Source organism: Monodon monoceros, unplaced genomic scaffold (assembly GCF_005190385.1).
Source record: "Monodon monoceros isolate NGI ecotype Baffin Bay Population unplaced genomic scaffold, NGI_Narwhal_1 Super_Scaffold_18, whole genome shotgun sequence".
Classification (NCBI taxonomy): domain Eukaryota; kingdom Metazoa; phylum Chordata; class Mammalia; order Artiodactyla; family Monodontidae; genus Monodon; species Monodon monoceros.
Genome location: NW_021703774.1, coordinates 22,035,495 through 22,059,176, shown reverse-complemented (window position 1 = coordinate 22,059,176; position 23,682 = coordinate 22,035,495).

Here is a 23,682-nt window from a genome sequence, read left to right as displayed (position 1 = left end):
GGACATGAACACCAGGAGATGGGGATACTGGGGGCTATCTTCGAGAATGTGTATCACACCACTCTGTTTTTCCTCCATCAGACTAGCTCTCTAAAGAATCAGCAATAAAGTGCTTACTCTTGGAAGGTGTAGAGAAATATAATTCCGTATCTCCAAGAGTGATTCTTAATCTGGTTTCATGATATTCTGATGTACATGTCTTTTAAAATCTTTTCTTACCTTGATATTTTAAATTAAGATCCAGTGCAATTTTTTTAAATCACAAAGATTAAATTAAATTACCTTTCCAATATTTTAGTATGAAGAGACTTCTAACAAGAAGCAAAATTAAAAGGATTTTACAGCAAACATTTATATAGGCATCACTTAAATACTACCATTAACATTTAGTACACTTGCTTCATCTCATGTCTCTTTATCTAGCCATCCATCTATTCAGCCTTTAATCCCTCTTATTGTTCAATGCATTTCAAAGTAAAGTGAAGATATCAGTAAACTTCCCCTTAAATACTGCATTATGCATGTCATCAACTAAACTTTAATATTTATTTGCAGTATTTTATGTAAAATTTACATACATTAAATTTATATACATTGAAAAGGTACATCCACTGAGTCTTAATGCATACACCTTTGTAACCCAAACCCCTATCAAGATATAAGACATTACCATCACCTCAGAAATTTCCCTCATGCCCCTTCACAACCCCTGTTCCCACCCTCAGAGACAATCACTATTCTAATTTTTTTCCACCACAGATTAACTTTGCCTACTCTAGAGTTGCATATAAATGGGGTAATATAGTATGGACTCTTTTCTGTAAGGCTTCTGTCACTTAGCATAATGTTTTTAAGACATCTATGTTGTTGTGTATATCAGTAGCTCATTCCTTTCTATTGCTAAGTAATATTCCATTATAAAATTATATTATACAGTTTGTTTATCTACACTCCTGTTGATGGATCCCTGGGCTATTTCCAGTTATTGTAAATAAAGCTACTGCAAACTTTTGTGCTTTTGTAACTCTTGGATAAACATACTTTTCACTTTTGAAAAGATACACATCCTTGGGACTTCCCTGGTGGTCCAGTGATTAAGACCTTGCCTCCCAATGCAGGGAGTGCAGGTTCGATCCCTGGTCGGGGAGCTAAGATCCCACATGACTTGTGGCCAAAAAACCAAAACATAAAACAGAAGCAATATTACAATAAATTCAATAAAGACTTTAAAAATGGTCCACATCAAAAAAAATCTTAAAAAAAAAAAAGATACACATTCTTGTCCTTTTATTCCGAGTAATCCAGCAAGGCGAAAAAAATGAAAAGAAATAGAATGTAGTGTTTTAGCCCCTGGAGGTGAAGAATGAGCAAAAAGTCTAGACAAAAACAACATGCGTCTGAGACAGTGTATCTTTTACACCTGAGAGACATGCCCACAATCTAGTGTTGGTAGTCCCAAGGAAAGATCTTTGGATGAGCCAATTCTGTTCATAGTACCAGTCCTGGACACTGCCCTCCACTAGTTCCCACTTCTGCTCCTGAGCTTTCTCCATCCCTACTGCCTCTCCACATGCTCACCTCCCACAGGTTCCCAGATTCCCCTTTCTGTCTATTTCCCATGGCCAGCCCTGTAAGCAGCTCTTAGACCTTGCATGAAAGTTGGCTTCCCTTCATTTGAACCTCACCACTTTATTTTTAAAACAAACACTTCAATGTTATTTGTTTCAGATCATAAAAGTGATACAGTCAACCATCAAATGATCAGTTAGATGTTCATTTCTCATCCAATTAGACATAGGGCTTAAAGTCCAGGACCTTGCGACTTACTTCAGGCTCAGATATAGTTCCTCTCAAGTCACAGGAGACCTATGAACTAAAATGACAAGTTATCTGTTCCCCATACTTCCAATTCATAATGGTAGAATTGGATAGCTGCAATAAAACTCTTCCAGTTAAAAAGGAGAACAAGAGAAGGCATAACACCTAGTCATTGGTCCAAGCAATTCTGAAATCCTGTTGGGCAAATCCTGAGGGTTGTAGGGAAAACTGTGCGCTTCAATGGAAAAGTATGCATTGTTTAGAGCTCCTCTACTTCATGTATCTGATTCTGAGTCTATGCGTGTTCTCTGTTTTTCATTGCCTTTGAGCTATCTTACACTTGTAAATTTTAGATAACTAATAATAATGCAGAATAATTCTTGTCTGTGGACATGCAAAAAATTCTGTCTAGTGGAAGTTCGTTTGACTTTCCTCTTCCACTATGGAAGAAGCAAGTTTTTTCCTCCATTTGCACATTTCTGATCTATAAATATGTCTGCTCTTTGGACTCTTTTTGGAGGATCTTCTTTGCAACATACTCCTGGTTCCCTCATTAATAATGAGCTTTAAAAAAAATTTTAAACATGTGTTCATTTTATGTCTGTATGAGAGCCATGATTTTACCCTTTTAAAAAAATCATCCTAAATAGATAATGAATGTTCCCTAATTGGGCCCTGACTCTGATTCCTGGAAGTAGGTCTCCCGTCATTTTTCTCCAAAGCTCTCAGCTCTGTCCTCTGGGATTTCCTTCCTTTTCCATCATCCTCTTTGGCCATGTCTGAAAAGATCACTGGAGAATATGCCCTGCCTGGAAGTTCAGCAGCTTTCTTGGCCTGCTCCCTGCCTATGGAAAGTTGAGGGTCCAAAGGTAGCTTTCCCTCTTGAACTGTGACCAGCTCTATTAATGCAGGGTGGTAGCATTTTTGACAAAGTATTTCTCTTGGAACTTTCTTGTTTTTCTATCTATTTGATTTCTGTTGCCTTTGTGTGCCAATAGGCATATACACAGTGCTTTTTGAGACCTAACTCTCTCAATTAATTATAGAAACTTTGGCTCATCATGCTTCTGTGGAACCATGCCCTTGGTCTTTTTCCATGAGGCATTTTGTCCTATTGAAAAGATTTGTTGGAGGACAGTTTAGACCTATACCTTTGATTTGGTCTTTGCCCCCAGGTTGTGTCTTAATTCGAGACTCTTTAGCAGTTGCCTCTTTCAAGCCTGAAAATCTCAGAATATCTGAATTTTCTTGTTTTCTTCCTTTAACTCATGCTTTCAAACAGACCTATTTGACTTTATCCAAATTAAGAAGCATTGTTAAAAGAATGAAAAGACAAGCTACTGACTGGGAGAAAATATTTGTAAATTGCATTTGTGGTGATGGATTTGTATCCAGAATATATAAAGAATTCTCAAAACTCAGTAATTAAAAAACAAATAACAGGGCTTCTCTGGTGGCGCAGTGGTTGAGAGTCCGCCTGCCGATGCAGGGGACATGGGTTCGTGCCCCAGTCTGGGAAGATCCCACATGCCGCAGAGCGGCTGGGCCCGTGAGCCATGGCCACTGAGCCTGCGCGTCCGGAGCCTGTGCTCCGCAACGGGAGAGGCCACAACAGTGAGAGGCCCGCATACCACAAAAAATAAAAAAATAATAATAAAATTTTTTTTAATGGGTAAAAGATTTGAACAGACACTTCATCAAAAAGACATGTTTGGCAAATAAACACAGGAAAAGATGTTCAACATAATTAGTCATTAGGGAAATGCAAACTTAGACCACATTTAGATACTATTGCTTACCTGTTGGGATGGCTAAAACTGAAAAGAATGACAATACCAAGTGCCACAGAGAATGCAGAGCAACAGGAACTCTCACACCCTGGAAATATAAAATGTATAACCATTCTAGAAACAGGTTAGCAGTGTCTTATAAAGTTAAACATGTATCATTAGACCCAGCAATCTTACTTCCAAATGTTTCTCAAAAGAAAGAGAAAGATAAGTTAACACAAAAAACAGTATGCAAACATTTATAGTAGCTTTATTTGTAATTGCCCCAAATTGGAAAAAACCCAAATCTCCTTCAACAAGTGAACTGCTAAAACATGGCACAGCTATACAGTGAAATAATACTCAGAAATAAAAAGAACTAAGCTATTGACATATGCAACAACATGGATGAATCTCAAATGCATATACCAAGTGAAAGAAGCCAGACTCATAGGCTGCATACTGTATGATTCCATTTAGTGGACTTCCTGCAAAAGGAAAAACTACGGAGACAGAAAACAAATTAGTAGTTCTAAGGGCTACAGCTGGGGGCAGGGGGTTGACTCCAAAGGGGTCTGTATCTTGATTTTGATGGTAGTCATATGACTGTATGTATTTGTCCAAACTCCCAGACCATTTACTAAAAAGGACGGATTTTTGTTGTATCGATAAATTATACCTGAAAACAAATAGGCTGATTATTTTCTTAGTATCTTTCTTTTAGTGCCTTATCTAATACAGGTAGTTACAACTAATACTCATACTGTAAACATTCTGCCTTGAAATCTCTTTACCCTAAGCCACAAGAACATTCAGTACATTTCTGACAGTTTCCCAAATGATCTGCATGACAAAGATTGCCACAATGGCGGTCTCCTGAGGCCAAAGCCGTATTCTGGGGGTTTTATTATGGTAGCAGCTTTACTCTTAGGTACCTATTCCTACAATTGTTAGCTTTTGCTGCGGCAACCAATATTTTCAAATTCCAGTGGATTATAACAATGGACAACTGTCTTCCTGGTGAAACATGAGGGTTGGCTGTGGTTCCACTGGGCTCGGAGGGCTCAGCTGGGCCTGGATGGATTTGGCTGGGCTTGGTTTGGTTCCATGTATCTTCTCATGCTGGCTCTTACACTAAAGGAGCAGCCACTATCTGGGGCATGTTGTTTCATAACAGAGGGCAGAACCTCAAGGGAAGCAAAGCCAAATCACACAAATACATTGAAATATTTTTCTCAGATATGGCATATGGTCCATTGGCTAAAGCAAGGCACACAGCCAAGTGCAAAGTCGACGCAGTAGGAAAGAGTAGGCTGACTGTAGGGAAGCTTAGCAAGGCCTGAGGAAATAAATGATTGTGAACAAAAAATACAGCCATTCTCAGGAAACCTGTACAAGGATACAGATTGCTACATTGTTTGCATTAGGAAAAAGGTAGAAACAAACCTAAATGTCCATCAGAGGGAAATGCATAAATAAAATACGATAGAGTCACACAATGAACTGTCATACAGCAGTTAAAAGGGAATGGACTCTCTTTATATCCATCATCTATGTCATCTATCTATGTCATAGACGTCAAGAATATGACATTGAGTGAAGAAACTGAATTTCTGATTTGGTTTGTGTTGAGAGTTTAGCTAAGTTACTCCATGATACTGCCACCTCAGCAGCCATTTTGTTTGGCCAAGCAGCCTGCAGAGCCTTTAACTGATACTAGCCCCCTCTTGAAAGCACATGCCCTAGATTGCAGCCCACAGAGTCACAAGCAAATATAAGTTCCTGTTATGACTTCCCAGCAGCCCTGTGATCAACAGTCTCCCCCGCCTTCTAGCTCTCTACCCTTTACCTGGCCCTTAGATAAGACTCCCATGGAGCTTACTAAAGTCCCACTCTTCTGGGTTTAATTAAGTAATCTGACTTGAGCCCAGGAACTTCAAAACGCTCCACCCACAGACCCTAATAAAGGCACGTGCCCCAGGTCCTGCTGTGATTTCTGCCTGCACTCTGCCTTGACCTCTCCAGGTGGCCCCTCAGGTGTGCCATGTACCTCCTCCAGGACCTGTAAGTAACACACTTCTCTGCTTCAACTCCTTTGTGGTCTTCTATTGAACTGTGGCTCACATCTAGTACCCAGAGGCTTTATCTAACAAATGTTAATGTAACAAAGTCGCAACAGTTGGTTACTGCAACATTTCAGTGACTTATAAATAGGTGGGAAGTGGTGAGACAAAAAGAGACAGACAGAGCGGTTAGACTAAATTCTCAGTTTATTTGTAAAAGGAAACAACAATTCAGCTGACATGAGCAGTCCCACAGAGCAGTAGATGAAACCTGTCTTGATGGCACGTCTTTGGTCCCCAAATTCCCTAACAAGTGTGCAGTCCATGTAAGGAATCTTGCTGGATCAGAGAAGCCTAATCTCTAGCCATGTCCTTTTTCTACATTGGGTTCACATTACTAATTCAGAAATTTTATAGCTTACAGAAAAACCCGAACAGACTTTTTGGCCCACCCAATACAAACAGATGTACATCCACTGAAAGGAATTCTGGTATCTCCTAATTCTTGAACAAAACTCAGCATCAGTGAAGCTATATCCACATTCAGGGACAAGCAGAGCTAATGGCTAGGCATTCTTGAGCTGCTTGTCTCTGCTTTTCCTTCCAGGGAAATTGAAAGCCTATTTTTTCCAGATATGCTTTGACAGTTGGGGTCCCTTACAGTATATAATTAAGTGCTCAGTGTGTGGAAGGAAAGGTAAGCGCACAGCTATATGAGGTGGACTAGAAGTGGTAGCTGGGTCTTAAAAGATGACTAAGATTTTATTTTATTTTATTTTATTTCACGGTACGTGGGCCTCTCACTGTGGTGGCCTCTCCCGTTGCGGAGTACAGGCTCCAGACGCGCAGGCTCAGCGGCCATGGCTCACGGACCCAGCCGCTCCACGGCACGTGGGATCTTCCCGGACCGGGGCACGAACCCGTGTCCCCCGCATCGGCAGGCGGACTCTCAACCACCGCGCCACCAGGGAAGCCCATAAGATGACTAAGACTTTAAAGGCAAAAATTTAAAATTTTAAGGGTTAGGAAATTACAGATGAAAGGGAACAGTTTGGGTAAAAGTATAGAGAGACATTCCCGATAAGTCACTTAACCTTCAGGTCACATTGCACAGAAAATGTGTCTAAGCAAAAGTTGATTCACAGAAATGGGAAGGATAGTACCTTGAACAGACTTGGTTCTGTAAGGGATGACATTGTAGTTGTAATGTCATTGGGTCCACTCAATTCAGTCACCTCTTCCTGAGAATAACTGGAGGGTATTCTCAAATGCAACAGAAGTATGAAATCAAAATCACTCTTTGCAAACGACTCATATGCAACGTTCCAAAAGTTCACAAAATACATTTGGCAAATGGACTTTTGGAGCCCTTAAAAAAGAGAAGCTGAGGTGGTGTTTTTGTCATTGCCTGGAGACACTTCTTTTGTCAACCCAGTTCTCCAGTCTAAGTCCCCTGTCTGGATCTCCACCAGGTCTCCAATCCGGATATGCCATTGGTGTCCATGTGATCCAGTCATTTGTCCTGACCGGGCATGCTAGCCAGGATGCCACTTTTCCACATGCTCTCCTTAAACAGGTATCTTACTTCAACTACTGAGAGTTCAACTATGGTGTTGCCACTGTGCTTGCTATTTTGGTTTCAGTCCCTAATTGCTACTGAAAAAAGCAGTGCCATGCTGGTACTGCAGGAGTTGTGAATTTCCATATCCTCTGTGCTACTGCAGTGGGAAAGGGTTGGAGTTTTTCTGCAACAGTAGGTGAGATTAAAAAATATTTTCTGGTCTGAGTTTACCTATAAGACCTTCCCCATTATAAAAACTACTTTGAGGGCAAGAGAGAGGTATGGACATATATACACTAAAAAACGTAAGGTAGATAGCTAGTGGGAAGCAGCCGCATGGCACAGGGATATCGGCTCGGTGCTTTGTGACCGCCTGGAGGGGTGGGATAGGGAGGGTGGGAGGGAGGGAGACGCAAGAGGGAAGAGATATGGGAACATATGTATATGTATAACTGATTCACTTTGTTATAAAGCAGAAACTAACACACCATTGTAAAGCAATTATACCCCAATAAAGATGTTAAAAAAAAACAAACTACTCTGTCTTATGGCAATATCATGGTCCAACAGAAAAACAAGTTTAAAAGTAAGGAGAACCTTCAGGATGGCAGAGGAGTAAGACGTGGAGATCACCTTCCTTCCCACAAATACATCAAAAGTACATCTACATGTGGAACAACTACAGAACACCTACTGAATGCTGGCAGAAGACCTCAGACTTCCCAAAAGGCAAGAAACTCCCCATGTACCTGGGTAGCGCAAAAGAGAAAAGGAAAAACAGGGACAAAAGAATAGGGATGGGACCTGCACCTCTGGGAGGGAGCTGTGAAGGAGGAAAGGTTTCCACACACTAGAAGCCCCTTCACTGGCGGAGACGGCGGGTGGGCGGGGGGGTGGGGGAAGCTTTGGAGCGACGGAGGAGAGTGCAACAACAGGGGTGCAGAGGGCAAAGCGGAGAGATCTCCGCACAGAGGATCGGTGCCGACCAGCACTCACCAGCCCCAGAGGCTTGTCTGCTCACCCGACGGGGCGGGCGGGGGCTGGGAGCTGAGGCTCGGGCTTTGGAGGTCAGATCCCAGGGAGAGGACTGGGGTTGGCTGCATGAACACAGCCTGAAGGGGGCTAGTGCACCACAGCTAGCCGGGAAGGAGTCTGGGAAAAAGTCTGGACCTGCATAAGAGGCAAGAGACAATTGTTTCGGGTTGCGCGAGGAGAGGGGATTCAGAGCACCGCCTAAACGAGCTCCAGAGACGGGCGCGAACCGCGGCTAAAAGCGCGGACCCCAGAGATGGGCATGAGACGCCAAGGCTGCTGCTGCCGCCACCAAGAAGCCTGTGTGCAAGCACAGGTCACTATCCACACCTCCCCTCCCAGGAGCCTGTGCAGCCCGCCACTGCCAGGGTCCCGTGATCCAGGGACAGCTTCCCCGGGAGAACACATGGCGTGCCTCAGGCTGTTGCAACATCACGCTGGCCTCTGCTGCCGCAGGCCCACCCCGCACTCTGTGCCCCTCCCTCCCCCCGGCCTGAGTGAGCCAGAGCCCCCGAATCAGCGGCTCCTTTAACCCCGTCCTGTCTGAGCGAAGAACAGATGCCCTCAGGGGATCTACACGCAGAGGCAGGGCCAAATCCAAAGCTGAACCCCAGGAGCTGTGCGAACAGAGAAAGGGAAATCTCTCCCAGCAGCCTCAGGAGCAGTGGATTAAATCTCCACAATCACCTTGATGTACCCTGCATCTGTGGAATACCTGAGTAGACAATGAATCATCCCAAAATTGAGGAGGTGGACTTTGGGAGCAACTGTAGACTTGGGGTTTGCTTTCTGCAACTAATTTGTTTCTGGCTTTTTGTTTATTTTAGTTTAGTATTTAGAGCTTATTATCACTGGTATATTCATCTATTGATTTGGTTGCTCTCTTCCTCTTTATTTTTTATTTAATATATATATATATATTATCCTTTTTCTCTCTTCTGAGTGTGTATATGTATGCTTCTTTGTGTGATTTTGCCTGTATAGCTGTGATTTTACCATTTGTCCTGCGGTTCTGTCTGTCCGTTTTTTGTGTGTGTGTTTTGTATAGTTTTTAACACTTGTTATCATTGGTGGATTTCTTTTTTGGTTTGGTTGTTCTCTTCTTTCTTTTCTTTTATTTTTTAACAATATTTTTTTATTTTAATGCATTTATTTTACTTTATTTTTCTTTCTTCCTTTCTTTTTCTCCCTTTTCTTCTGAGCCAAGTGGCTGACAGGGTCTTGGTGCTCCAGCCAGCTGTCAGGCTGGAGCCTTTGGGTGGGAGAGCCAAGTTCAGGACAATGGTCCACCAGAGACCACCGGCCCCATGTAATATCAAATGGCAAAAGATCTCACGGAGATCTACATCTCAACGTGAAGACCTAGCTCAACAACCAGCAAGATACAGTGACACACACTCTACGCCAAACAAATAGCAAAACAAGAACACAACCCCACCCATTAACAGAGAGGCTGGCTGAAATCATAACAAGTTCACAGACACCCCAACACACCACTGGGCACAGTACTGCCCACTAGAAAGACAAGATCCAGCCTCATCCACCAGAACACAGGCACCAGTCCCTTCCACCAGGAAGCCTACAAAACCCACAGAACCAACCTTACCCACTGGAGGCAGACACCAGAAACAACAGGAACTACGAACCTTCAGCCTGCAAAAAGGAGACCCCAAACACAGTAAGATAAGCAAAATGAAAAGACAGAAAAACACACAGCAGATGAAGGAGCAAGATAAAAACCCACCAGACCTAACAAATGAAGAGGAAATAGGCAGTCTACCTGAAAAAGAATTCAGAATAATGATAGTAAAGATGATCCAAAATCTTGGAAATAGAATAGACAAAATGCAAGAAACATTTAACAAAGACCTAGAAGAACTAAAGATGAAACAAACAATGTTGAACAACACAATAAATGAAATGAAAAATACTCTAGATGGGATCAATAGCAGAATAACTGAGGCAGAAGAACGGATAAGTGACCTGGAAGATGAAATAGTGGAAATAACTATCGCAGACCAGAATAAAGAAAAAAGAATGAAAAGAATCGAGGACAGTTTCAGAGACCCCTGGGACAACATTAAACAAACCAACATTCAAATTATAGAGGTCCCAGAAGAGAAAAAAACAAGGGACTGAGAAAATATTTGAAGAGATTATAGTTGAAAACTTCCCTAATATGGGTAAGGAAATAGTCAATCAAGTCCAGGAAGCACAGAGAGTCATATAAAGGATAAATCAAAGAAGAAACACGCCAAGACACATACTATTCAAACTATCAAACATTAAATACAAAGGAAAAATATTAAAAGCATCAAGGGAAAAGCAACAAATAACATACAAGGGAATCCCCATAAGGTTAACAGCTGACCTTTCAGCAGAAACTCTGCAAGCCAGAAGGGAGTGGCAGCACATATTTAAAGTGATGAAAGGGAAAAACCTACAACCAAGATTACTCTACCCAGCAAGGACCTCATTCAGATTTGACAGAGAAATTAAAACCTTTACAGACAAGAAATAGCTAAGAGAATTCAACACCACCAAACCAGTTTTACAACAAATGCTAAAGGAACTTCTCTCGGCAGGAAACACAAGAGAAGGAAAAGACCTACAATAACAAACCCAAAACGATTAAGAAAATGGTAATAGGAACATACATATCAATAATTACCTTAAATGTAAATGGATTAAACGCTCCAACCAAAAGACATAGACTGGCTGAATGGATACAGAAACAAGGCTCATACATATGCTGTCTACAAGAGACCCACTTCATACCTAGGGACACATACAGACTGAACGTGAGGGGATGGAAAAAGATACTCCTTGCAAACGGAAATCAAAAGAAAGCTGGGGTAGCAATTCTCATATTAGACAAAATAGACCTTAAAATAAACACTATTACAAGAGACAGAGAAAGACACTAAATAATGAACAAGGGATCAATCCAAGAAAAAGATAAAACAATTGTAAATATTGATGCGCCCAACATAGAACACCTCAATGCATAAGGCAAATGCTAACAACCATAAAAGGGGAAATCGACAGTAACACAATCATAGTAGAGGACTTTAACACCCCACTTTGACCAATGGACAGATCATCCAAAATGAAAATAAATAAGGAAAAACAAGCTTTAAATGATACGTTAAACAAGATGGAGTTAATTGATATTTACAGGACATTCTATCCAAAAACAACAGAATACACTTTCTTCCCAAGTGCTCATGGAACATTCTGCAGGACAGATCATATCTTGCGTCACAAATCAAGCCTTGGTAAATTTAAGAAAATTGAAATCATATCAAGTATCTTTTCCAACTACAATGCTATGAGACTAGATATAAATTACAGGAAAAAATCTGTAAAAATTACAAACACATGGAGGCTAAACAATACACTACTATATAACCAAGAGTCACTGAAGAAAGCAAAGAGGAAATCAAAAAATGCCTAGAAACAAATGACAATGAAAACACGACAACCCAAAACCTATGGGATGCAGCAAAAGCAGTTCTAACAGGGAAGTTTATAGCAGTACAATCCTACCTCAAGAAACAAGAAGCATCTCAAATAAACAACCTAACCCTACACCAAAAGCAATTAGAAGAACAAAAAAACCTCAAAGTTAGCAAAAGGAAAGAAATCATAATGATCAGATCAGAAATGAATGAGAAAGAAGTGAAGGAAATGATAGCAAAGATCAATAAAACTAAAAGCTGTTTCTTTGAGAAGATAAACAAAATTGATAAACCATTAGCCAGACTCATCGTGAAAAAAAGGAAGACAAATCAGTAGAAATAGAAATGAAAAGGAAAGTAACAACTGACACTGCAGAAGTACAAAAGATCATGAGAGATTACTACAAGCAACTCTATGACAATAAAATGGACAACCTGGAAGAAATGGACAAATTCTTAGAAAGGCTCAACCTTCCAAGACTGAACCAGGAAGAAGTAGAAAATATAAACAGACCAATCACAAGCACTGAAATTGAAACTGTGATTAAAAATCTTCCAACAAACAAAAGCCCAGGACCAGATGGCTTCACAGGCAAATACTATCAAACATTTAGAGAAGAGTTAACACCTATCCTTCTCAAACTCTTCCAAAATATAGCAGAGAGAGGAACACTCCCAAACTCATTCTACAAGACCACCATCACCCTGATACCAAAACCAGACAAAGATGTCACAAAAAAAGAAAACTACAGGCCAATATCACTGCTGAACATAGATTCAAAAATCGTCAACAAAATACTAGCAAACAGAATCCAACAGCACATTAAAGGGATCATACAACATGATTAAGTGGGGTTTATCCCAGGAATGCAAGGATTCTTCAATATAACAAATCAATCAATGTGGTACACCAGTTTAACAAATTTAAGGATTAAAAACCATATGATCATCTCAATAGATGCAGTAAAAGCTTTTGACAAAACTCAACACCCATTTATGATAGAAACACTCCAGAAAGTAGGCATAGAGGAAACTTACCTCCACATAATAAAGGTCATATATGACAAGCCCACAGCCAGCATTGTTCTCAATGGTGAAAAACTGAAAACATTTCCACTAAGATCAGGAACAAGACAAGCTTGCCCACTCTCACCACTATTATTCAAAATAGTTTTGGAAGTTTTAGTCACAGCAATCTGAGAAGAAAAAGAAATGAAAGGAATCCAAATTGGAAAAGAAGAAGCAAAACTGTCACTGTTTGCAGATGACATGATACTATACATAAAGACTCCTAAAGATGCTACCAGAAAACTACTAGAGCTAATCAATGAATTTGGTAAAGTTGCAGGATACAAAATTAATGCACAGAAATCTCTTGCATTCCTATACACTAGTGATGAAAAATCTGAAAGAGAAGTTAAGGAAAGACTCCCATTACCACTGCAACAAAAAGAATAAAATACCTAGGAATAAACCTACCTAAGGAGACAAAAGACTTGTATGCAGAAAACTATAAGGCACTGGTGAAAGAAATTAAAGATGATACAAACGGATGGACAGATATACCATGTTCTTGGATTGGAAGAATCAACATTGTGAAAATGACTCTACTACCCAAAGCAATCTACAGATTCAATGCAATCCCTATCAAACTACCACTGGCATTTTTCACAGAACTAGAACAAAAAATTTCACAATCTGTATGAAAACAAAAAAGACCCTGAATAGCCAAATCAATCTTCAGAAAGAAACACGGAGCTGGAGGAATCAGGCTCCCGGACTTCAGATTATATTACAAAGCTACAGTAATCAAATCAGTATGGTACTGGTCCAAAAACAGAAATATAGACCAACGGAACAAGATAGAAACCCAGAGAGAAACCCACGCACATATGGTCACCTTATCTTTAATAAAGGAGGCAAGAATATACAATGGAGAAAAGACAGCCTCTTCAATAAGTGGTGCTGGGAAAACTGCACAGCTACATGTAAAAGAATGAAATTAGAATGCTCCCTAACACCATACACAAAAATAAACTCAAAATGGATTAAAGACCTAAATGTAATGCAAGACACTCTAAAACTCTTACAGGAAAACATAGGCAGAACACTCTATGATATAAATCACAGCAAGGTCCTTTTTGACCCACCTCCTAGAGAAACGGAAATAAAAATAAACAAATGGGACCTAATGAAACTTAAAAGGTTTTGCACAGCAAAGGAAACTATAAACAAAACGAAAAGACAACCCTCAGAATGGGAGAAAATTTTTGCAAACGAAGCAACTGACAAAGGATTAATCTCCAAAATATACAAGCAGCTCATGCAGCTCAATTTCAAAATAACAAAAAACCCAATCAAAATATGGGCAGAAGACCTAAATAGACATTTCTCTAAAGAAGATACACAGATTTCCAACAAACACATGAAAGGGTGCTCAACATAACTAAATCATTAGAGAAATGCAAATCAAAACTACAATGAGGGCTTCCCTGGTGGTGCAGTGGTTGAGAGTCCGCCTGCCAATGCAGGGGACACGGGTTCGTGCCCCGGTCCGGGAAGATCCCACATGCCACGGAGCGGCTGGGCCCGTGAGCCATGGCAGCTGAGCCTGCGCATCCGGAGCCTGTGCTCAACAACGGGAGAGGCCACAACAGTGAGAGGCCCACGTACCGTGAAAAAAAAAAAAAAAAACTACAATGAGATATCATCTCACACTGTTCATAATGGCCATCATCAAAAAATCTACAAACAATAAATGCTGGAGAGGGTGTGGAGAAAAGGGAACCCTCTTGCACTATTTGTGCGAATGTAAGTTGATACAGCTGCTATGGAGAACAGTATGGCTCCTTAAAAAACTAAAAATAGAGCTACCATATGACCCAGCAATCCCACTACTGGGCATATACCCTGAGAAAACCATAATTCAAAAAGAGTCATGTACTGCAATGTTCATTGCAGCACTATTTACAATAGTCAGGACATGGAAGCAACCTAAGTGTCCATCAACAGATGAATGGATAAAAAAGATGTGGCACATATATACAATGGAATATTACTCAGCCATAAAGGGAAATGAAATTGAGTTATTTGTAGTGAGGTGGATGGACCTAGAGTCTGTCATACAGAGTAAAGTAAGTAAGAAAGAGAAAAACAAATGCTGTATGCTAACACATGTATATGGAATCTCAAAAAAGAAGGAAAAAATGGTTCTGAAGAACCTAGGGGCAGGACAGGAATAAAGATATAGACATAGATGGGGCTTCCCTGGTGGCACAGTGGTTGAGAGTCCGCCTGCTGATGCAGGGGACACGGGTTCATGCCCTGGTCTGGGAAGATCCCACATGCCACGGAGCGGCTGGGCCCGTGAGCCACGGCTGCTGAGCCTGCGTGCCCAGAGCCTGTGCTCCGCAACGGGAGAGGCCACAACAGTGAGGGGCCCGCGTACCGTAAAAACAAAAAAATAACAAACAAAAAAAAGATGTAGACATAGAGAATGGACTGGAGGACACTGGTGGGGGAAGGGTAAGCTGGGATGAAGTGAGAGAGTGGCATGCACTTACATATACTACCAAAAGTAAAATAGATAGCTAGTGGGAAGCGGCCGCACAGCATAGGGAGATCAGCTCGGTGCTTTGTGTCCACCTAGAGGGGTGGGATAGGGAGGGTGAGAGGGAGACGCAAGAGGGAGGAGATATGTGGGTATATGTATACATATAGCTGATTCACTTTGTTATAAAGCAGAAACTAACACACCATTGTAAAGCAATTTCACTCCAATAAAGTTGTTAAAAAAATAAATAAATAAAATAAAAAATAAAATAATAAAAAAGATAAAAAAATAAAATAAAAGTAAGGAGAAAAAAACTAAGTTCTGGCTGAACTCTAACATTGTGACCATAAGAACATTATTAACCTCTCTGATATTCCAGTCATTAATCTAAAAATGGAGAAGATCTAATAATGTATATCTCAGAGCCGTGAAGGTTAAACGAGGTACGTACATCAATGTACCTAGTGTCCAGCTTAAAGAAGACATGAGATTATTATTCCTCCCTTTCTCCTTTCATTAAACCTGCTCTCATAGCAAAGGAACCCCACCTCCCAGTGCAGCAGCCAGCAGGCTAGACAACAGCAGGCTTTGCTAGTTATATTCCTCTTTGCTAGTAAAAGAGAGACTTACCTGTAACCCTGCTGGTTGAAATGATAAAAAGAAAACCAACAACAAAATCCCAGAAAATTTCATTCTAAATTCAATAGTACTTTAAAATTTTATTTATTTTTTTTGACAGATTGTATATACATAGGATGCACACCATGATATTTTGATACATTGTATACATTGTGAAATGATTACCACAATCTAACTAGTTAACATATTCATCACTAGCCATGGTTACCATTTTTTTGAGTTTGGTGAGAACACTTGAGATCTACTCTCTAAGCAAATTTCAGGTATACGATACATTATTTATTATTAACTACAGTCACCATGCTGTACATTAAGTCTCCAAAAGTTTATACATCTTACAACTGAAAGTTTGTACCCTTTGATCAGTATCTCCCCTTTCCTTCACTCCTATACATATAGTAACTGTCATTCTACTCTCTGTTACTATGAGTTTCACTTTTTTTTTTTTTTAGATTCCACATATGAGATCATGCAATATTTGTATTTCTGTGTCTGACTTATCTTACTTAGCAAAATTTCCTCTAGATTCATCCATGCTGTCATAAGTGGCAGGATTTCCTCCTTTTTAAGACTAAATAATATTCCGTTGTGTGTGTGTGTATATATATATACACACACATATATTTATTATATACGTATATAATATGATGTATATAAAATGTGATACATATCACATTTTCTTTATCCATTAATCTGTTGACATACACATAGGTTGCTTCCACATCTTGGCTACTGTGAATAATGCTGCTGTGAACATAGGAATGCAGATATCTCTTTGATATACTGACCTTATTTCCTTTGGATATAAAGCAAGAAGTGGGATTGCTAGATCATATGGTATTTCTATTTTTAATTTTTTGAGGAAACTCCATACTATCTTTCATAATGGCTGTACCAATTTACATTCCCACCAACAGTTCACAAGTGTTTTCTTTTCTCCAATTCCTCACCAACACTTATCTCTTGTCCTTTTGATAATAGTGATTCTAACAGATGATATCTCCCTCTCTTCTTCTGGAACTCCAATAATTCATAGATTTCTTTTTCTTGATGGTGTCCTGTAATTCACATACGCTTTCTTCACACATTTTAATTTTTCTTTTTGCTCCTCTGACTGGATAATTTCAAATGATCTGTCTTTAAGTTCACTGATTCCTCTTCTGCTTGGTTGAATCTGCTAACAAAGATCTCTGTTGAATCCTTCAGTTTAGTCATTATTTTTCAGCTCTAGGATTTCTGTGGGTTTTCTTTAATGGTTTCTATTTCTTTGTTGAAATTTTCATTTTGTGTATGCTTTGTTTTCCTAATCTAGTTTAGCTGTCTATCTGTGTTTTCTTGTAATTCACTGAATTTCTTTAAAAGGATTATTCTGAATTCATTATCAGACTGTTCATAGATCTCCATTTCCTTAGGGTCAGTTATTGGATATATTCGGTTTTTTTGGTGGTGTCACGTTTACCTGATTCTTGGTGATCCTTATATACTTATGTTGCCATCTGTGCATTTGAGGAAGTGGTCTCCTCCTTCTGCCTTTCTCAGCAGTCGAGCAGGGCTGCTGACTTGCTTCCTTGGGCTGTAGGATGTGCTCCACTGCTGCCCAGTGCCTGGCCAGGCTTTCTCATTTGGCAGGGCTGGAGGCTATGCTCAGCTGGTGGGCTGGGTTGATGACTTGCCTTCCTATCCAGGCAGGGCTCTAGGATGGACTCCATGGCCTGGTCAGGCTGCTGGCTGGAGACCCAAATCAGGCAGAACTGCCAACTGAGCTCTGCAACTATATGGGGCCACCAGTTTGGCTCTGAAATTGTGCGGAGCCACTGATGGGGATCTCTACTCAGGCGCCTCTGCTAGCAGAAACACAGTCTACCAAGATCTATTCATGAGAATCCTTGATTTTTTCCAATACTGTTTCTTACCCTCCCTGTACAAGGGTGCCTGGTGGGTACTAATCTACTATGCCCACATCTTGGGAAACACACTGAAAAATGAAGCTTATTTCTCTGACTCTGGTAACAAATAGTCCAAAGTGCATTCAAGCTGGTATTAACTTACCTTGTAGCCCTTTCTCATAAATATGACATAAAGTTGTGGTTGAATTTCTCACTGAAAAAAAGTCATCATTTTTTCCCTAAGATTGATTATTTAATTCCCAACAGAAAAAAGGTATATAGCATAAGGCCCCAGCAAAATTATCAAGCCTTGAGACTATCTCCAGAATCCTATTCAAGCCCAAAGCATCCCTTCTTTCCATATCCCAAGAAAAAAATCTAGATAGTGTAGGATTGAAGGTCTCAGACAGGCCTGGGTTTGAAACTAGCTCTGAATGGTTGAATGCATGGCCTCTGAAGTCAGGCTGCCTAGTTAAATCCAGTCTCAGATAATTACAGTTCTGGGACGATAGGGAAGATATTTAAAGTCTCCACCCCTCAGTTCTTCTGAATACATGGATAAATGAGGATAATAATGGGGTTGTCCTGAAGATTAAATGAGATTGCTCACATGGAGTCATTAGGGAAATGACTGAAATAGTACAATGTTTATCTTTCAAAGCTTGATTATTTACTCACAACTTTAAAAAATGAAACAGAACTGTAGATGTAACTAGGCAGGGTTTTTTTTTCCAGCATTTTGAATATAGCATCCTACTCACTCTCCTGGCCTGCAAGGTTTCTGCTGAGAAGTCCCCTGATGACCTTATGGAGGTTCCATTGTATGTGCTGAGAAGTCCCCTGATGATAACCTTACGGAGGTTCCATTGTATGTGCTGAACTTTTCTCCTGCTGCTTTCAAGATTCTCTCTTTCTCTCTCTCTTTTTTTTTTTTGCGGTACGCAGGCTTCTCACTGATGTGGCCTCCCCCATTGCGGAGCACAGGCTCCGGACGCACAGGCCCAGCGGCCATGGCTCACGGGCCCAGCTGCTCCGCTGCATGTGGGATCTTCCCGGACCAGGGCACGAACCCGTGTCCCCTGCATCGGCAGGTGGACTCTCAACCACCGCGCCACCAGGGAAGCCCTCTCTTTGATTGTTGATAGTTTTGGTTGGGGAACTAGATCTTGCATGCATACCACAACTAAAGATTCCCACATGCCACAGTGAAGATCCCGCCAGCCACAACTAAGACCCATCACAGCCAAAATAAATGAAATAAATAAATATTTAAAAAAATATATCTCAGTAAAGTCTTTTTTGGGTTGACACTGATTGGGGAGCTTTAACCCTCATGTACCTGGATGTCTATATCTCTCCCCAGATTTAGGAAATTCTCAGCCATCATTTCTTTAAATAGCTTTCTGCCTTTTTCCCTCTCTTCTTCTTCTGGGACTCCTGTAATGCAAATGTGGTCTCACTTGATGGTGTCCCCTAAGTCTCATAGGCTTTCTTCGTCCCTTTTCATTCTTTTTTCTCTTCTGATTGGATAATTTCAGGTGCTATGTCCTAGAGTTCATTGAATCTGTATTCTGCCTGATCTGTTCTATAGTTGAAGCTCTCCACTCCTTTTTTTTTTTTTTTTTTTATAGTTCAGTCATTGTATTCTTCAGTGCCACACTTTCTGTTTGGTTCTTTTTTGTTTTCTATCTCTTTGTTGAACTCTTCGTTTAGTTCTTGTGTTGTTTTCCTCATTTTGTTAAATTTTTTATCTGTGTTTTCTCGTAGCTCCCTGAGCTTCTTTTGAATTGTTCTAAATTCTTTTTCAGGCAATTTGTGGATCTTCATTTCTTTGGGGTCAGTTACTAGTTTGTTGTGCTCCTTTGGTGGTGTTATATTTCCTTGATTCTTCATGACTCAATAACCTACCATAGGTGTCTGTGCATTTGAAGATGCAGTCACCTCTTCCAGATGTTATGGACCGATTTCAGTAAGGAAAGAACTTTACTTGCAGGGACATGCTGGAGTGTGTACTGGCCCCAGGTTTAGTGGTGAGGTGTGGCAAGCGTGGGGGCATGTGGTGGCGCCAGGTCCATGGAGGGGCATGGTATCTTGTCAGCTCAGGCAGCTGTTGTCCATGACATTGTGATCTTTGGCATGGTCCTTGGTGGCAAGAACTATGGGGAGTCCACAGTGGCTACAAAGGCTGTTGGAGTCTTTGGTGGCACCTCCAGGTCCAGTGGCAAGGGACCAGGGCAATTGACAGTGGTGGCTGAAGCCAGAGGCATGCACGTTTGGCTGCAAGGGCTGGTTGTCTGTGTATTGACAGTGGCTGACTGCAAGCATATGTGCAGTGGCAAAGGCCAGTGTCTCAATAATACTTTTCACTCCTGGTTTGATCAACTTATCCCCACCTAGACTCTACCAAATCAATCATCATTGTGGGAAGTAATCACAGCCGGAAAGGAAGTCTGACATGGGTTCCATTCTCAGAGCAGAGTTTATCTCACTGTCCATGTCTATTATACACCCAAAGGGCACATTTACATAACACAACCCTTTCACAAGCCCTTCAGAAGAAAACAAGTATCTCTTTCCACACTTACTCATTTGTTATATCTCTTTCCACACTTACTCATTTGTTATCTCCTGGGCTCATGGCATGTTATTAACACTGCTCTACTCCTTATTCATCAAACCCAGAATAATTGTTGTCTTTGTCTTCCAAGAAATACTTCATGGCATTAACCCCTGCTATGCTGAAGAACTTTCATTTTCATTGCTGCGTATGGAAATAAACTTTCCCTTTTTTCATCAGCTAAGGTCAGCATACAGAGGTGAGGAAAACAGTGAGAAGCATGGGAGAAGACATGATGAGGTTGAAGAACAGTAGCAGCTAATTTATGACTTACCTTTCCTCTCCTTCCATTTTATCTTTCAAATTCAAACTATTTTAGGAAATATCTTTCAAAGCTTAAGAGTTTCTGGGGACGTTTACAACCTACCACAGTTCCTTGACAATCAAAAGGGCACATTTCTTCTGAACTATGAAGACAAATTCATAGGCGGAAACATTTTTAGAAATGTAATCTCCATACCCCCAGAAATAAAATGAGAATGTATACTTCTCAGTAGTGATTTTGACAATGCTATTTCTTACTCTACAGTTGAAGTAAAAGAAGCATATGTTGCACAAACACCTTTCAGGTCCATGGATGTGAATTTAAGAAGTTGTTTGTGAAAAACATCCCAGTTCTATACTTAAATGCCTGCAAAACACCTGCCACCACTGCACAATGTGTAATTCTTGGTGGCATTTGGTAGACTGACAACAGAAGAAATTGGTACTGGATGTACTACTGATGTCATAGAAATAATTATACTACTGAACAATTGCTGAAATCTATTTTTAGCATAAATCTCAGTAATAGACATATAAGAATGAAAGATTTTGTAAACCTGTTATGAGACGAAAAAGACTGTAGTTGAGAGAATTAAAGTAAGCTAGGAATATTCTTACTAAAATTGATCTCTTAAAGGTCAAGAATGAGCACTCTCTAAATCCTGTTGCTTGTTATCAGTCCTCATCTTCCTTAACTTCTCTTTACCCCTCCTCTTTCTTGTAATTCTCTGCCCCCTTCTCTTCTAAAATGTCACATTCTCCTGGTTCTCTTTCTGTTTCTCTGAGTGTGCTCCTACCCTTCTCCTACCGCCCATGAAAAAGTTGAGATAAACTGTTAAGAAAGTGAGCTTGGAGTCACACTTCGGGTTGAATTCCAACCTGATCATTCTTTGAGTAATCTTGGGAAATAACTGAATATCTGTACATCTCAGTGTTCTTATCTATCTAATCAAGATTATAAGTATACTACTACCATGTAAGTTCTCATAAGGACTACCCCTTTGTACAACTTCAGAGGGCCCCATTTCATTCCATGTAAGTGCCTCCCTACCCACCAGAGTTTGTATAATGTAGCAAGCATCCCAGGCTCCCTCACTTGTTTAGGATCTATGAGGGCAGACACTATGTTTTGTCCACCAAGTGCCTAGAACGTTCCCTGGAGCATAATAAACACCTAATAGATATGTACTGAACATCAGCTCTGTCATCATCATTTACTCATGTTCTTTTTACCTTTCTGTGCTACCATCCTGGCCTTCTATACTAAATGTCATATCATGGTTCAACACGGCTGCTGGAGTGCCAGCCATTGCATCTATACTCCAAGCAGCAGAAAGGAGAAAGGGAAAAAAAGTGTACTTCCCAGATAATCATTTCTCCTTAATGATCCTTCCCAGAAGTCCCACAAAATGCTTCCACTCACAACTCTTTGTCCTGAACTTAGATATGGGACCCCACTTAACTGGAAGGGATTGGGAAATATAATTTTTGGCCGGGTATATTGCTGCCTCATATAGAATCATGGTTCTGTATTTTAAAAAGAAAGGGAGAATGTACATTGGGCAGGCAACTAGCAGTCTCTGCCACAAAAGCACTTGGCACAGCTCAGAGACCACCCTTCCCGGACTCTCCTCTGTGAGGCCCAGGCCCCATGCTCTGCTTTCATGACCTCGGCACTGGGGAGAGCACCCCTCTGTGAAGAAGCTTGTCACATTTTTGGAAAAGTAAATGTCTGAGTTTTTGTTTGTTTTTTATTTTGTTTTGTGTTTGGCTCTGACAATCATTTTCCTATGACTTTCAGCAATTTGTACTAGTTCTCCTCCATGAAAAAAAAAATCTACTTTTTTCTTCAGTATAACCATGGATGGTTTATTGAGTGGTTGGATAATAGCCCTTCAAATTTTTTAAGAAAGCCATTATGTGATAATGAAATCTTGCCTTCTTAAAACTAAATGTCTTCAGTTCTTTAAACATTTCTTCGTAAGATCCTACACTATTATTCTTACTCTACATCAGGTTGTCACTGGCCTTTATAAAACATGGCTCCCAGAACAGTGTAGGATATTCCAGATCTGGGCCAGCCAGTGAACTTGGGGAACTAACTGTTCCTGTTCTTCCCAGCACCCGAGATTGAATTAGCTTCTTTGTCAACTGCATTATACTATTGGCTTATTTGGAGCTTGGGTCTACTAAACTTTCAGATATTTTTCACATGAACCTCTATTAAGATGAGTTCTCTCATTTATACTTTATAATATTTTTAACCTAAATAAATTTATATTTGAACTTGTACTTTCTCTTTAGTGTATTTGTTGCGATCTTTTAGAATTTTGACTCTGTCAGTCCAGGTATTCTTTATCTCTACCCATCCTTCTCCCAGCTTCATATCCCCTAGAGATCTGAGCAGCTTGCCTTCTAAATCTTTACCTAGGTCAAACCACTTAGCAGAGCATTGTTACAGTGGTAGATGGTAAGAAACCCCCTATCTGGTTAAAACTAACCCATTGTCATGTGAGGCAGTTTCTTTCAGTCATGTTCCAGGGCTTGGGTGAATTTCATAGTAAAATACAGATAGGGTAGAATGGACTTTGCTAGAAATAGGAGGAAACATACAAAATGAGGGTCAGCAAGAAAAAGAAAGTATAGGTCTTTCTTCCTCCCATTGTTCTTTATGAGAGGGGGGTGGGGTCAGGGCATTGACCTCACCATGTGGTTTTGTGTTCCAGGGCAGGGACCTGGTCCCAAACTGCTTTCCCTTCTTTCAGGGCAAGTCTGAAAATAACCTTATTGGTCACCTGGCAGTCTGGATTTGGGTGCCAGCTGTTCTTAGGAGCTCCCTGCAGAAGCAGACAACCAGCACCTGCAGACCTCAGACCCATGGGATGCTGCAGCCCCATCTCCTCATGGGAGGATGCCAGGAGCACTTCCCACTGGAGAAAAGGTGCCCCAAATCCCAGCTGGATTGTTGTCCAGACAAAGTAGAGGGAATTCCCAAGGTCATTCTTGCCCACTTCTGCCA